The sequence below is a fragment of the Schistocerca gregaria genome, chromosome 8 (genome assembly GCF_023897955.1).
Source record: "Schistocerca gregaria isolate iqSchGreg1 chromosome 8, iqSchGreg1.2, whole genome shotgun sequence".
In the NCBI taxonomy this organism is placed as follows: Eukaryota; Metazoa; Arthropoda; class Insecta; order Orthoptera; family Acrididae; genus Schistocerca; species Schistocerca gregaria.
Genome location: NC_064927.1, coordinates 419785288 through 419802000, shown reverse-complemented (window position 1 = coordinate 419802000; position 16713 = coordinate 419785288). Strand labels below are relative to the sequence as shown.

Below are 16713 nucleotides of genomic sequence, written 5' to 3'. Positions count from 1 at the left end.
AGGACGTATCCTAAAGAACACATACAACACACCCATATAACTGATTCGCCCCGATGGGCAATGATTCCACAAGCCTTCAGTGCGGATGCACAGCTATGTTAGGACTCCAGCAGGAACTTAAAACTAGTGAGCATGGAGGGTATAGCTGGGGACTGTGGATAGCTGGTGCTAGGTGGGAATGTGAATTGGTCGGGGTGCGTGCCGAGATAGTCCACGCATTTGCGATTGAGATTGTGTCCGGGTGGCGCAGTGGTTGACGCAACTGCCTAGTAAGCAGGAGATCCTGGGTTCGAATCCCGGTCCGGCATACACTTTGACTCTCCGCCCCGCTGATTCCGCATAAACTCTCGATGCAGCAGGTATTTTAAATTAATTACAGAACACAATTCCTCTAAAAATTTTCGTAAATTTTACGCGAGGACCCCGCTGACTTCCTTGGAACGAATCCGACTGAAGTCCACAGACTCTTACAGCACCTGTGTCGTATTGCCTCTATCACCTCGTTACAGCCTCAACAGGACTATGCAAGGGGGTTAAGACTGAAATCATGTTGTTTAGCGCCTGGCCAGTGTTACGAGGGCCGGCACACACGAGAAACCATAGCAGGGCAAAACCGCTTACCGCGGCTCGGGCGCTAGTCGCTGCCGATCGGGAACCTGTTCCGTAGTCATCACACCCTCAGACACAAAAATAGTCAAGCGTCGCAGTCAGACAACTCGTCGCTGTGCGATCTAGTGTAATGGTGTTAGCGCGTTATGGTGAAGGCGACTGACTGGGGAGCGGGAGCGATTATCTTTCCTTTCCAATCATCTTTACAGTTCAGAGCAACGTTGTACCACAGAAGTCTGCTGTTCTACCATTCGAAGCCTCTCAAGGGTCCAGCAAGATAACAGTCGACCTCACAATGTTGCTGCACTTAGCAACTGCCCTCGGCAGCGTAGTTTTCAAAGAGGAATCATCCCTGCATTAGCCTTTAACGATTTACGCCGAAGAGGGGTTTGAACACCTGTCTTCCCCGAATGCTGGTCCAGTAGCACAATATCCCGCTCCGTTCCGTATTATAAAATCTATGGTGTCAAATCGGACACATCCTACATAAGACCTTAAGTGTAGCAAAATCAACCAGGTTAGGATAATTCTCAACAGGGCGTTGTCAGACTTATTACCGTCCTGCAAGATGTTTGACAAACGAAGGTGGCAGTACTAAATGCTGCACAATCAGGAAGTCTATGACGTGTGTAATAATCATTGTCCGAATTATTACCATGTTGTAGCGGTTATTTATCCATATCTTTTCTGTTCACAGTCGCAAAGTATTTCACTAATATTGTCGTAGCCAAGCATTTTATATCGCATGATGGCGTATAAGGCAATGGAGCCGGTCATATGTTAACAAAAATACTTCGTGATCGAGACAGAATTTCTTTTAATGTTACGAATTATTTCGCACTTCTCGTTAATTGGTAGTAATTTCACATGGTCGGAACCCTCTTCGTCCAATACAACGTTTTGGGTAGCGATGTGGCACAGGAGTGATTCGCATCACTGCCTTGTTATACATATACAACTCATTTCTCTGTCTACTTCTATACTCTGGAAACCGTCTCACAGTGATTAGTGGAGACTATTTCTGCTAGCCATACAATTTTCCCCATTTCCTTGAAACTCTCCAATGATGCATCCCAAGAATGAGCCTCTGTATCAGTTCTCCTTCTTTTGGCAATTTGCGAAATGTACTTGTGAGAAAGTAGTGCGTTGCCTGATTCCTCGTGGAACCTACGCTCTCTGAATTTCAGCTGCACATCTCTTTGTAGTGCTTAAGACATGTGTTAAAGAGTCTGCCACTGAACTCCCATAAGCATCTCAATGACGCTCTCTGGCTTGCTACACGAACCCATCACGAAACGCAGTGCTCTTCTTTGGATCTCTCCTATCTCCTCTAAAAGGAAGAAGCAAGACTGGCTTTAATGTCCCGATGTGGAGGTCATTAGGCACGAAACATAAGGTCGGGTTTTGTCATGGATGGAGAAGGAAATCTGCCGTGCCCTTTCAAAGGAACTATATCGGCGTTTGCCCGGAGCGATTTACGAAAATCATGGAAAAACCTAAATCTGGATGACCAGACGCGTGTTTGAACTGTCGATCTGCCGAATGCAAATCTAGCGTGCCCATCACTGCCCCATTTCGCTCCTATTTCCTTTATTAATCTTACCAGGTAAGGACCCCTGACTGACGCGGGCAGCGCTCGAGAATCGGTCGAACAAGTGAATGTAAGCTCCGTCTTTCGTGGATGAATTACAGTGAAGCGCCAGAGGAACTGGTATAGGCATGCATATTCAAATACAGAGATATGTTAACAAGTAGAATACGGCGTATATAAAATACCAAGTGTCTGGCGCAGTTATTCGATAGCTTACTGCTGATACAATGGCAGGTTATCAAGATTTAAGTGAGTCTGAACGTGATGTTATAGTCCGCACGCGAGCGAATGGACACACCATCTCCGACATAGCGACGTAGTGGGGATTCTCTAGTATGACCATTGCACGAGCGTAACGTGAATAACAGGAATCTGATAAAACATCAGATCCCAGACATCGCTGCGGCCGGAAAAAGATCCTGCAAGAACGGGACCAACGACGACTGAAGAGAATCGTTCTACGTCACAGATGTGTAGCCCTCCGCAAACTGCTGCAGATTTCAGTGCTGGGCTATCAGTAAGTGTAAGAGTGAGAACCATTCAACGGAACGTAATCGATATGGGCTTTCGGAGCCGAAGGCCCACTTGTGTACTCTTTATGACGGCACAACACAAAGCTTTACGCCTTGCCTCAGCCCATCAACACCGACATTGGAGTGTTGACGATTGGAAACATGTTGCCTGGTCGGACGAGTATAGCTTCAAATTGTATTGAGCGGATGGACGTGTACGGGAATGGAGACAACCGCATGAATCCATGGGTCCTGCGTATCAGCTGGGTGTAGGCTTTGTAATGGTGTGGGTCGTGCACAGTTGGAGTGCTATGGGATCCCTGATACGTCTAGATACTACACTGACAGGTGACACGTACGTAAGCATCCTGTGTGATCACCTGCATCCATTCATGTTCATTGTGCATTTCGACGGACTTGGGCAATTCCAGCACCACAATGTGACACCCCACACGACCAGAACTGCTACAGAGTGGCTCCAGGAGCACTCTTCTGAGTTTTAATACTTCCGCTTGCCACCAAACCCCCTGATACGAACATTATTGAGCATATGTCGGATGACTTGCATCGTGCTGCACAGAAGAGATCTCCACCCGCTCGTACTCTTACGGATTTATGGACAACGCTGCACGATTCATGGTGTCAATTGCCCCCAGCACAACTTCGAACATTAGTCGAATCCACGTCGTGTAGTGGCAGTTGTGCGTGCTCGCGGGGGTGCTACACTATATTAGGGAGGTGTACCCAGTCTCTTTGGCTCTTTAGTTTTCTTAAAAAACATTTTGACTCCTGTGGATATTGTAGCAGCAGTAGATAAATATTGCGTACCCTCCACTTCACACCTCATGATTGGAGGGAAATTGTTGAATAAAGAGCACTCATCTGACAGTGCAGCATCTTAAAACGAAGTGATTTTTTTCACTGAAAACCCGCTCATTCGAATGTCAGATGCAGAAAGTCATCCTTCTCCACGAAACGAACCGCAGTTGCAGCCTGCTGACGATGCCGTGGGAAAGGTTGCGAAACGCTTCCGGCGCTTTGCACGCTGGCTTCACAACGCAAGGACGACGCGCCGATTAGCGCAGTCCTCTGAAATTTCACGGTCAATAGTGGTTGCACAACCACTGCACCACTGCACGACAACGGGACCGCGGACAGAAAAGAAAAAAACCGCATCTATGAAATTCGTACATGAAGCTGGTTCACAGAGCAGCGACTATATAGTATTAACTTCACTGTTCGTATTGTTTATCCTAAAAAAATGTCTGTGAATTCCTAAGGGACCAAACAGTTGAGTTCATCGGTCCCTAGACTTACTGCGTAAACTAACTTAACGCTAAGAACAATACACACACCTATGCCCGAGGGAGGACTTGAACCTTCGGCGGGAGGGGCTACACGATTAGTGACATGGCGCCTCTAACCGAGCGGCCACTCCGCACGGCTTCTTTATCCTAGTTGCTCCCATTTACTGGACCCTAGTTTCGTACATACTGTTCATTTCCAAACTCTCACCTCTATTTTAAAAGGACGTCACTTTTGTCAAGATATTCACTGTCCAATCAGAAGCATTCAGACACCCCTAAGTACTGGAGAACTGGCCACTAGCTGTCACGGCAGGCGGACCCGCTAGTATAAAAGGGGGGCGGCAAGGATGGTGTTGGCAGTAGAGAAGCAGTACCCGCAGAATAGGTCCGTCGGAAGAGCTCGATGACTCAGGACGTGAACTAGTCACTGGATTTCGCGTGAGTTACAAATCCTTCAGGGACATTTCATGCCCTGTAAAGATACACAATTCCACGGATGGAGATGTACTTGTGAAGTGGAAACACGAAGAAACGACCACAGCTACATCAACACCAGCCAGAACTCACGTACTGTCGAGAATGGCGGAGGATGGCTCCAAAAGAATCGCATCAAGTCAGCAGATGGAATCACTTGTGCGTCATGAGTGCTGCCAGGAGCCCAGCTAGCACAATGGCTGTGCGTAGGGAGATAAGAAGAATGAGGATGCAGTGGCCGTGCAGCTCCTCATAAGCCACGCACTTCTGTTGCTGCAGTGCTAAGCGACGCTGGACGTGGAGTAAAGATCGGTGCCACTGGGCAGTGAAAGACGGGAAACGAGTACGTAGGAGTGACGAATCACGCCGTACCATGTGGGAGTCAGACGGAAGGATTACCTGTCATCATTTCTAGTGCCAACAGTGAGTAACAGATGAGGTGCTATTACGACATGGGGCTAGTTTTCGAGGTTAGCGTGTGGTTGTCTCACAGCGCTTAAAGAACTCTAAATTCTGAAGCATATCAATACATTCACAGTATTGTGTACTGTGTGTGGCAGACGGCAGTTGCGAGACGATGACTGTATCAGCACGACAATGCACCCTGTCATAAAGATCCGTGAGGCAATTGTGTATGCACGACAACATTCCTGAAATGGACTGGTCTACACAGAATCTAAACCTAAACTCAATGGGACACTTTTTTTAAAAGCGTAAACCGCCGTTTGACTGTGTATTACTATACTTATCTTACGTACAATCTAGATTTCGGCTTTTACGTCACAATCAAGTACAATCCCAAAAGTTGTAAGACCACTATTATACCTGCTAAAGCAGTCCAAAGCAGGTGTTTTGGACTGCCTTAGCAAACAAAGAAACAACGTCCGAAAAGGCCTCAAAGGCCCAACGACACCGACCGACCTCCGTGTCATCCTCAACCATTAGGCGTCACCTGATACAGACTGCGTTAACAGATATGACATAGTAATTATCTAACAACTTTTACCACTGTGTTTGATAATGGCATAAAAAGCAGACATCTAGATAGTGCAGGAGATAAATGTAGTAATACACAGTCACATGGCGGCTTACTCTTTTAAAAGACTATTGCACGGCTCTGGCTCAGCACCACCAAAAAGTCTTTTTAAAAAAATGGTTCAAATGGCTCTGAGCACTATGGGACTTAACATCTGAGGTCATCAGTCCCCTAGAACTTAGAACTACTTAAACGTAACTAACCTAAGGGCATCACACACATCCATGCCCGAGGCAGGATTCGAATCTGCGACCGTAGAGGTCGCGCATTTCCAGACTGAAGCGCCTGGAACCGCTCGGCCACACCGGCCGGATAAATGTCTTCTCCATGGGCCACCTTTGGGATGAGTGAGAACGTCGACCTCGCTGTAGACCCCAGCGCCCAAAATCACCATCTTCTGTGGTTTCGGCTCTTCAAGAACAGTGGGCTTCCATTCTTCCACAGAAATACAGACTCCTCATTCAAAGTGTCCCAAGCAGAGTTTAAGACGTCATAAAGATGAAGGGTAGTCATATGCTGTATTAAGTCCACTAATAAGTGTCCGGGTACTTTTGATCAGTTATTGTATGACAGACCGAAGCATTATTATTGGCACTCTGTGCGTAAAAGATCATAATGTGCTTCACTGTGATAATTACAAAGGTGTGTACAGTGTTAACAGTCACCATGAAATAATTTAATCGCAATATTACGAGCATGGGTGGGGGTGGGGGATGAGGGAGGGGGTTGAGGTTCACAACCTGCTTCTCTGCCCTACCCCGAGCTGGTTAACGTGATTATGCGCTCTCAGCGCTCCCCAGCGACAGTTGTCTGCTTTATTTCGCTCTCAGACAACATAGTAATGTTCACGAAAATGGATGCGTTTAAGATTCCTACGCTATCTCTACCAAAACGTGCATTTCCTGCCTTGTCCATGTGTCAACCATGTTGTTCTGTCTGTGGCATACATAAATAAAAACTTAATAATGTCTTTGAACTCTTAACGAGATAAAAAGGAAAGATACATGTCCAACCGGTTAGGTCATCAGTTTCGAAAAGTTGAAAAATCGAACAAACTCACTTCTGATACAGATATTTCTAATAATTACGCAACATCAAGTATTATAGAAATTATTTCTATTAATCTCGTAAGAAAATCCCACAAACTTTTAGAAAATGCGAAGGTGAAAAAAAATGAAAGAAAGACAACAGGTTCAGCAGGACTCGAACTCTCAGACAACCTTACTTCTGTTTCCTTACGTGATGCCTCTACGCACTATTAGGCTGTAGCTTCAAGGAAAGTGGCTTTAAAGTTAGTATTATAGTCTTTTATAGGCTTTAATCGAAGAAATCTTAATAATTTACATTAAGTTATAACAAATTCTAATGACAATGCAGGTTTCATCTGAATCTTCAATGTGTCATTGCATTAAAAGTGCTTATTCTCATAACACGCGAGTTATAACGCCATTAGAACTAAATACGAAAGTTCTTGAAGAACCAATATGACGTTTCACTCCTTTGATTACAACAAATCGTACCAATAACGATTCGTTCTCGAGACATCCAACATGTTAGTGCTTAAAAAACAACATATGTTCACGGATTATAAGGAATAACACAAAACCCTGCGAAAACGAGTTTCTACTGAACACGAAAAATAGAAGACGGCGTCTTGCTTTTTGCGGGCCTCAAACTTTCTGGTTGCGGCGTAAGGAACGTTCATGCTCACTACTGGCTATACTTTACTTGTCACGTCCCCGAAATACCGCAGAACTTATAGTGCGTTTCATGTGAGGAAATGCCTCCTCAACTTGAAATAGCAGCAGGGCCAATGACAAAGGCAGGCCGGGGCGTATACGTCACAACACGTGACACTGCACGTCTTCTGAGCGCTAACAGCCGTCTCCATCGGGAGCGAGTAACTATTTCAGAGGAGTAGAATTCTTCACTGCCTATTTAAATCACGCAAGTCCTCGATAACAGGCGATAAAATTAAGATCTTTAGCGTGTACCTTTTCAAGTAAGTATTCATTTCCCGTCGGCCCTACACTGAGCCGTGTGTTCGCAAAGAATGCCGCACAAGCCCACTAGTGTGACGTCACAAGGTCTGTACACGTCCATATACATCGTTGGCCCCGAATAGCTGTAAATGATGCCACAAAACTCGTAGAGAGCAACGTCAACGTTAGCTAACTCAACCTGTATGTGGACGGCTTAAGCCTGCTACATTTTGATAAAGGTAACGAGAAGAAAATTATAGGATAAGACAAAAGAATTACAATTAATTAACGCTCTGTTTAGTTATGCGTTAGAAACTACGAGGGTCATTTCAAAAGAAATGCACACTATTTTCTTAATCCATCTTTTACTCTACATGTTTGAAAGTTTTACAGTGTGTAGATATAACCTTTAGGAACAATATTTTCATTTATCCACATAATTTCCATCCCTCTCAACTGCCTTACGCCATCTTGCAACCAGCGCCTGTATACCCGCATGGTAAAATTCTGGACCAACCTGTTGGAGCCACTGTTTGGCAGCGTGCACAAGGGAGTCATCATGTTCAAACCTTGTTCCACAAAGACAGTCTTTCAGTTTCCCAAAGAGATGATAGTCACATGGAGCCAGGTCAGGACCGTAAGGCGGGTGTTTCAGTTTTGACCATCCAAGTTTTTTGACTGACATGTGGCCGTGCATTGTCGTGCAACAGCAAATCTTTCTGCTTTTGCCGATGTGGTCGAACACGACTCAGTCGAGCTTGAAGTTTCTTCAGTATCGTCACTTATGCATCAGAATTTATGGTGGTTACACTTGGTCCACAAGCAAGAGTCCTTCGGAATCGAAAACCACCGTAGGCATAACTTTTCCAGCACATGGTGTGGTTTTGAATGTTTTTTTTTCTTGGGCGAATTTTCATGATGCGACTCTTCGTCTCTGGTGAAAAACGTTTAACCACCTGTCACAATTCTTCCAAGAAATTCATCTCCACCATTCTCGTATTGTTCCAAAAGTTCACTGCATACCGTTTTACTTGTTTCTTTGTGAGCCAATGTCAAAGTCCTGGGAACCCACCTGGCACAAACCTTTTTTAACGCCAACACTTTCATTATTCTGCAAACACTTCCTTCCCCTATCCCAACGTAGCGTGACAATTCGTCCACTCGCATGCTTCTGTCAACAGTCACCATTCGTTAACTCTCTGCAAACTGTCTGGAGTGTGTGCAGTACGAGGCCTGCCGCTGCGGGGACAGTCCTCAATATTTCCGTGTCCGCTTTCATCACGTAGCCTGCTTGCCCACCGACTAACTGAACTGCAATCGACAGCAGCATCTCCATACAGCTTTTTCAACCTCTTGTGGATGTTTCCCACTGTCGCGTTTTCACAGCATAGGAATTCTATGACAGCACGTTGCTTCTAACGAACGCCAGGTGTAGCAGCAATCTTGAAGGGATGCTGTGACTACGCCACTCACGCGAACAGGTTCAACTAAGTATGAAAACGAGCGGGAAGGATGTATCTACACACTGTAATACTTTCACATATACGGAATGAAAACAAAAATTGTGCGAGTTTCTTTTGGCGTGACCCTTCTATACAGGGTGTTACAAAAAGGTAAGGTCACACTTCCAGGAAACATTCCTCACACACAAAGAAAGAAAATATGTTATGTTGGCATGTGTCCGGAAGCGCTTACTTTCCATGTTAGAGCACATTTTATTACTTCCCTGCAAATCACATTAATCATGGAATGGTAACACACAGCAACAGAACGTACCAGCGTGACTTCAAACACTTTGTTACAGGAAATGTTAAAAAGGTCCTCCGTTAGCGAGGATACAAGCATCCACCCTCCGTCGCATGGAATCACTGATGCGCTGATGCAGCCCTGGAGAATGGCGTATTGTATCACAGCCGTCCGCAATACGAGCACGAAGAGCCTCTACATTTGGTACCGGGGTTGCGCAGACAAGAGCTTTCATATGCCCCCATAAATGAAAGTCAAGAGGGTTGAGGTCAGGAGAGCGAGGAGGCCATGGAATTGGTCCGCCTCTACCAATCCATCGGTCTTCGAATCTGTTGTTGAGAAGCGTACGAACACTTCGACTCAAATGTGCAGGAGCTCCATCGTGCACGAACCACATGTTGTGTCGTACTTGTAAAGGCACATGTTCTAGCAGCACAGGTAGAGTATCCCGTATGATATCATGATAACGTGCTCCATTGAGCGTAGGTGGAAGAACATGGGGCCCAATCGAGACATCACCAACAATGCCTGCACAAACGTTCACAGAAAATCTGTGCCGATGACGTGATTGCACAATTGCGTGCGGAGTCTCGTCAGCCCACACATGTTGATTGTGAAAATTTACAATTTGGTCACGTTGGAATGGAGCCTCATCCGTAAAGAGAACATTTGCACTGAAATGAGGATTGACACACTGCTGGAAGAACCATTCGCAGAAGTGTACCCGTGGAGGCCAATCAGCTGCTGATAGTGCCTGCACACGCTATACATAGTACGGAAACAACTGGTTCTCCCGTAGCACTCTCCATACAGTGACGTGGTCAACGTTACCTTGTACAGCAGCAACTTCTCTGACGCTGACATTATGGTTATCGCCAACTGCACGAAGAGTTGCCTCGTCCATTGCAGATGTCCTCGTCGTTCCAGGTCTTCCCCAGTCGCGAGTCATAGGCTGAAATGTTCCGTGCTCCCTAAGACGCCGATCAATTGCTTCGAACGTCTTCCTGTCGGGACACCTTCGTTCCGGAAATCTGTTGATACAAACGTACCGCGCGACGACTATTGCCCCGTGCTAAACCATACATCAAATGGGCATCTGCCAACTCCGCATTTGTAAACATTGCACTGACTGCAAAACCACGTTCGTGATGAACACTAACCTGTTGATGTTACGTACTGATGTGCTTGATGCTAGTACTGTAGAGCAATGAGTCGCATCTCAACACAAGAACCGAAGTCAACATTACCTGCCTGCAATTGCGCCAACTGGTGGTGAATCCAGGAAGTATAGTACATACTGACGAAACTAAAATGAGCTCTAACATGGAAATTAAGCGTTTCCGGAAATATGTCCACGTAACATATTTTCTTTATTTGTGTGTGATGAATGTTTCCTCACAGCTCTCAGTAAGTCACGAGAGCCTCCGTACCATAGTTTCAGACACCACGTAGATATAACGCACGTAAGAAGATGGAGGAAGCGAGAATACTTGACCGTAGTTTGAGACACGCCAGTGCTGGTTACTCGCGGCTAGCAGCCAGCGCCCGCGTTTCCTCCTAGCCGTGTTTACCACTCTCTCTCTCTCTCTCTCTCTCTCTCTCTCTCACACACACACACACACACACACACACACACACACACACACCAGTGTTTGTGGGCCGCGCGCCTACATAAATCCCCCGGCCTGTCCTGTCGCCGCCACCGCCGCTGCACGGTCCCCTGCCTGGCGACCTTTCGGTCCCTTCCCGCGCCTGGCCTGCACCGCTGATCCTTCGCGACGCAGCGTCCGCCACGTCCGTGACTGCCTGGCACTTCTTTCCGCCACTGTCACTGTCGCCGTCGCCTCACGGCCCCTACTGCCACAGCCACCGTATCGCTGCAGGCTGGCAACTCTGCGACACGCCCAGTCTGCCACCTCCTAACGTTCACTGGGTAGAGGCGTTTAAACCTTTCACTATCAGTTTTCTCTTTCGCAGTGAAATATATCAAATGTATGGTTATTCCAACTATACAATACAATTATACAAGCATGTAATAAAGTTCTGACCATACTATAACAGATGTAGTCTGTCCTCAGTGAAATTGAGGTCTGTATGGGTACAAAACCGATGGACTACAAGATGGTCTTCTCTCTGTGGTTTACACATTACAAGTACGGGGTGACCCCATAACGAAATAGAACAAACCCTAAAAAACCGAGAGATACTTATCTCCGGCGGTGCAGCTATACTCTGCAAACCACTGGTCGGTGGATAACAGACGGCCCTTCCTATTGTACCAATTATTAGGACTCCAACCCTTTCCAGTCGCGTATCGGGGAGGGAAGAATTCTTCCTTAGCACTTTCATGACTAAAATTTATTTTGCATATTATTGAAAAATAAAAGATCAATAAGTGTCTTCCTTTGAGGTAAATAATACACTTTCACTACCAAAAAATTTTAAGTTGACTGATTTTAAAAATCAGTGAAATGGGACACGGGTCCCGCGATCCGAATTCGAATTTTCATGTGGACCTACGATTTTCTGTTAAATTTTTAATTTTAGGATGATTTTGTCTGAATGGAAATTATGGAAAAAATGTAACAACACGAAAAATTGCACACACGCATCCAGCATAGCATTTGAAGATGTCTTTGACACACCAAACATCATTGTTTTCTGCGTTCTATCAAGTTCTCTGTAGCATATAAACTGTTCATCCAGAACATTATGATCACCTACCTAATGGGCGGTATGTCCACCTCAGGCCGGCCGCAGTGGCCGAGCGGTTCTAGGCGCTTCACTCTGGAATCGCGCGACCGCTACGGTCGCAGGTTCGAACCCTGCCTGGGGCATGGATGTGCGTGATGTCCTTAGGTTTGTTAGGTTTAAGTAGTTCTAAGGGACTGATGACACATGTTAAGTTCCATAATGAGCCATTTGAATCAATATGTGTGTTCGATCGGGTTCACATCTGGCAAGTGGGGTGGCCAGTACTTCAATTGGAACTCGCCTCTGTGTACCTCGGGCCACTCAAGTCCTCAGCACACGTTTCCACACAGTAGCCAGCCACTAAGCGTCAGTCCTCCTGCAAAATATAATTGGAGTGAGGAACCTGCTAGTCAAATATATAACTTACTCGAGGTTCCCGAATGAATTTTTAGTAACTTTTACGTAATTAGCACTCGAGACACCTATCGAGTTATTTGAAACTGCCTCAAACACAAGAAGGCTCTGTTTCACTAATGCTGTACAGGGTGATTTTTTCCTCCATGTACAAACTCTGGGGATTGAAGGATGAGAAGATGCGGAACAAAGAAGGCCTATTGAATTTAAGTCCAGAAATGCACGGTTTCCATGCGAGAGACCATTTATTCAATCATGCATTGTTACAGAGACTGCGGTCTAGTACGCGCTGTACCACGCAGCCACAGTTACAGCATGAGCTGAAAATGCTTCCCATGTGCCTCAACGCATGCGTGTACGCGTCGTAGCGTGTTCTGTCTCAAACATTCACATCGACCAGGTTGCATCCGAACAGTGTCAAAGGCAGCACGAATACGCTGCTCCAGCGTCTCCACATCTGGAATGGGCTCTGCATACACGATACTTCTGAAGATGGCCTCATAACCAGATATTGTACTGGTTGAGATCCACTAAATGAGCACGCCATGCAGCTGGACCGTCTTGTCCGATCCATCGACCACGGAAGACACGCCTCAGATGCGACCAGACATTGACGACGAAGAGGGCTGTAGAACCATCCTGTAGCAGCCACATTACTCTCAATGGCACCTCTTCCAGCAGGGGAGCCAAAGTCACCCGCAAGAAACGTTGATAGTTCCGGCCTGTTAGCAGACACTGAAGGAAGACTGGTTCCAAAATACGGTCGCCTACTATCTCGGCCCACACATTCCGGCTGCACCGATTCTGATGATTCGCTGCCACCATACCATGGGGACCCTGCATACTATCACACAGATGACTGTTACGGAACTACAAATACCACTCCCCGTAAAGGTGGCCTCATCTGTGAATAGGATGGATGACACAAATCCCGGAATCGTGGTTGCCTGGTGAAAAAAAAAAACACCGACAAAACAGCTCCTGATGTGGAAAGTCTCTCGCTAGTGAGCTCTGCGCACGCTGTAAGCGGCAAGGGTAGTAACAGTTGTCTTGGAGAATGCTCCACACGGTCGTCTGGCTTATCCTTCACAGTGTTAATCACATTTTCCTCCAAGTCTGGTGCACGAACATTTCGGGTACGTCCTCAATGGTTTCATGCTTCCTGAAACGACCCAGTCTCAGACAAACGGCGAAACACCATAGCAAAAATTGAATGTTGTGGTTTTCGTCGGCGGGGATAGGTGTCCTGAAACGACATTGCTGTGCGCCGCCCGTTGACATTTGCCTTTCCGTAAGTAAACATCATGTCGGCGAGCTCTCGAGTCGATTGCGTAACCTTTGTGTACAATGCCGTAACACATCCACAACTAGGTGAGCAAATAAGAGGAGTTCGGACACATTATCAATTAGTGTGGCAGGGGTGAGCGCTAGGGCATGACTGATGAGGGACAGTACCACCCTCTAGGAGGAAACCGTGCATACTGTAACTGTGGCTGCATGGTGCAGCCGTATTAGATCGCAGGGCAGATAAGGGAAGGAAGGCTAGAAGGAGAATTGGTACACCTCTGATATTGCTGAGCTTGCCTCTGTACGAATTTCCGTTCTGGAGCGAGCAGGTCAACTATTCCCGGTGAATTAAAAGAAGCGCACGACAGTAGCGCTACATTCTAACTAAAAACTTTATTGGAACTTGTCCCGCGGTTCCAGGAGCGGCCAAAAACTGAGAGGCAAGTTGGCGGGCATGAAATTTTGACGACCCGCAGCTGCGTTCCTGTTTATCCTCGGCGCGGCGGGCATGGTCTCCGCTCGTGATGGCGGTTGAGGGTGGGGTGGGAAGGGGAGAGGGGTGTATCGGGAGCTCGTGGAGGAAGGCGGTGTTTACCGGCAGGACGCGCGGCTGTTTACCGCCGGGGCCGCCCTCCTAATTAGCTGCTCTTCTGCGCCGGTAAACACACAGCCGCGTAGTACGGAGAACGTCACCCTCTCCGCCTGCAAACCTCCGAGTCGACTCCGCATTTAAGGTTGCCGACAAGTCAGTTTTCGGGCATCGACGTTAAGGCGGTCTGCTCCTGCGCCGACACACTGCCTATACTCTGTCTAGAATTCCTCCAGTGAATGTGAATGTCATGTGACTAGAGCCTCCCGTCGGGTAGACCGTTCGCCGGGTGCAAGTCTTTCGATCTGACGCCACTGCGGCGACTTGCGCGTGTCGATGGGGATGAAATGATGATGATTAGGACAACACAGCACCCAGTCCCTAAGCGGAGAAAATCTCCGATCCCGACGGGAATCGAACCCGGGCCCGTTTGGATTGACATTGTCGCGCTGACCACAGCTACCGGGGACAGACAATTCTTTCAGTAGGGACAGTTAAGCAGGGAGCAGAAAAGTGAGGTTTGGGTACCATTCCACCTAATCTTAGGAAACCTGCAGCAGCAGGCACCCCCGGTTCCCGAACTTTTACCAGCTCGGATGCACAATTTTCTCCCTGCACTGTAATGTAGCTTCAGCCAGATTACTCACATGTATCCGATGCAATCTGTCGTTTTGTCTGTTTTCATTTCCTACAGTTACACGAGTTAGAATTGGCGGCATTCAATAAGTAATGCAACGAAAAAAAATGCGCAATTTGTTGTGGGTCATCGTGGAATATTCACGCTTTAGTCTCTTTTAATTTCATGAAATTCCGATACGTGCCGGCGTAATACGCAGCTTTCAAAACGGCATCTGTAACGAATACTGGTTCCGAGTAGAAAGCTAGCAATAAGTTTCTTTTGGCGGAAAAAACAGAGCTTCGCAGATATTCATAGGCGCCTGCAGAATGTCTGTGGAGACCTGGAAGGGAACAAAAGCACAGTGAGTCGTTGGGAGAGGCGTGTGTCATCATCGCAACAAGGTCGCACAAACATATCCGATCTCCTGCGTGCCGTCCGGTCACACGCAGCTGTGACTCCTGCAATCTTGGAACATGAAGACACACTCATTCGAGATGACCGACGGATCTCTATCAGATACCTCACTGCTCAACTAGACGTCTCTGTTGGTAGTGCTAACACACTACTTGAATTATCGCAGCTGTGGTTTTCCTCACCCACCCTAAAGCTCGGATATTGCACCTTCCGACTTCCATCTGTTTGGCCCGATGAATCGGTAGGCGAATGATGGGGCGGTTATTCATACATCAAGACGTCGGCGCCAAAGTCTGCCAGACGAGTGGTACCATGCGGATATACAGGCCCTCCCAATAGGATGACGTCGCACGGAGCGGAGATAAAGTTGAAAAATAGGGTTTTGTAGCCAAGAGAGTGGGAAATAATATGGTGTATTGGAATCCTGAATAAGATAAGCAGCTTTTAGAAAAAAAGTGTTGCACTCCTTTTTGGATGCCCCTCTGTGGTGAGCGTACTGTAAGTCCTTCAGTACACACACAATCAGATTATTTGACTTGCCGGTCTAACGAAGTACCCGAGTGTCAGCAATATGTGTCGTGGTCTTATCGTGGCGTGTTTATCTTCTGCCGTTAGGACAGACGATAGAAATGCCACTTGCACGCTTAGAGTAGCAGATTGATGGTGACCAACTTTAAACAGAACTTGATTAATTTTCACACACATTTATTAAAATAATAACAAGCATAAAAATTACTTAACTTGGTTCTGGATGCTATTTACAATTGACAGTCTTAAGTTCCTTTGGTATTGGTACGTTAATCTTAGTCTCACACATATCTCTGAAACTTGACAAAAGTGTCTATAAATATATCTTCATGGCTATGTACAGGAATATGGTAATCTTATTGGGCGCAGACTGAAACTTGGCTATAGACTGGTACAAAACTGGTACAAAACTTGTACAGACTGGTACAAAACTTGTACAGACTGGTACAGACTGAGTAATCGGAGGTCTGTACACTCGTTGTAATACTTCGCGCGTTCATGTATCACTGCGCGAGTGTGATCCGCGAGGATGAGAGGTTCTACGTTAACAGCAATCTCATTGGCTGCGTTACATATTACTACGCGCATCGGCCGGGCGGTGTGGCCGTGCAGTTCTAGGCGCTTCAGTCTGGAACCGCGTGACCGCTATGGTCGCAGGTTCGAATCCTGCCTCAGGCATGGATGTGTGTGCTGTCCTTAGGTTAGTTAGTTTTAAGTAGTTCTAAGTTCTATGGGACTGATAACCACAGCAGTTAAGTCCCATAGTGCTCAGAGCCATTTGAACCACTACGCGGATCAGCGGAAGCAGAATTTGGTCCGTCTCTATGGCAGCGCCATCTCTTAGTGTGGAGACGGACGAGCGCTCCGCCTGCGCTGTTGTGCTTAGCGGTGCGCGCTCTTGTGGGAAAGTT

General features: G+C 46.7%; 1 protein-coding gene and 1 non-coding gene across 4 annotated transcripts in view; one reads left to right on the top strand and one right to left on the bottom strand.

Moving 5' to 3' along the window:
• The window catches only part of LOC126284569 (TBC1 domain family member 4), a 777557-nt gene that overhangs the window by 321437 nt on the left and 439407 nt on the right, over positions 1-16713 (bottom strand). The gene's annotated exons all lie outside the window — the stretch shown is intronic.
• Positions 236-311, top strand: Trnat-agu (transfer RNA threonine (anticodon AGU)). Its single transcript has one exon. It is a non-coding gene; the product is annotated as a tRNA-Thr (tRNA).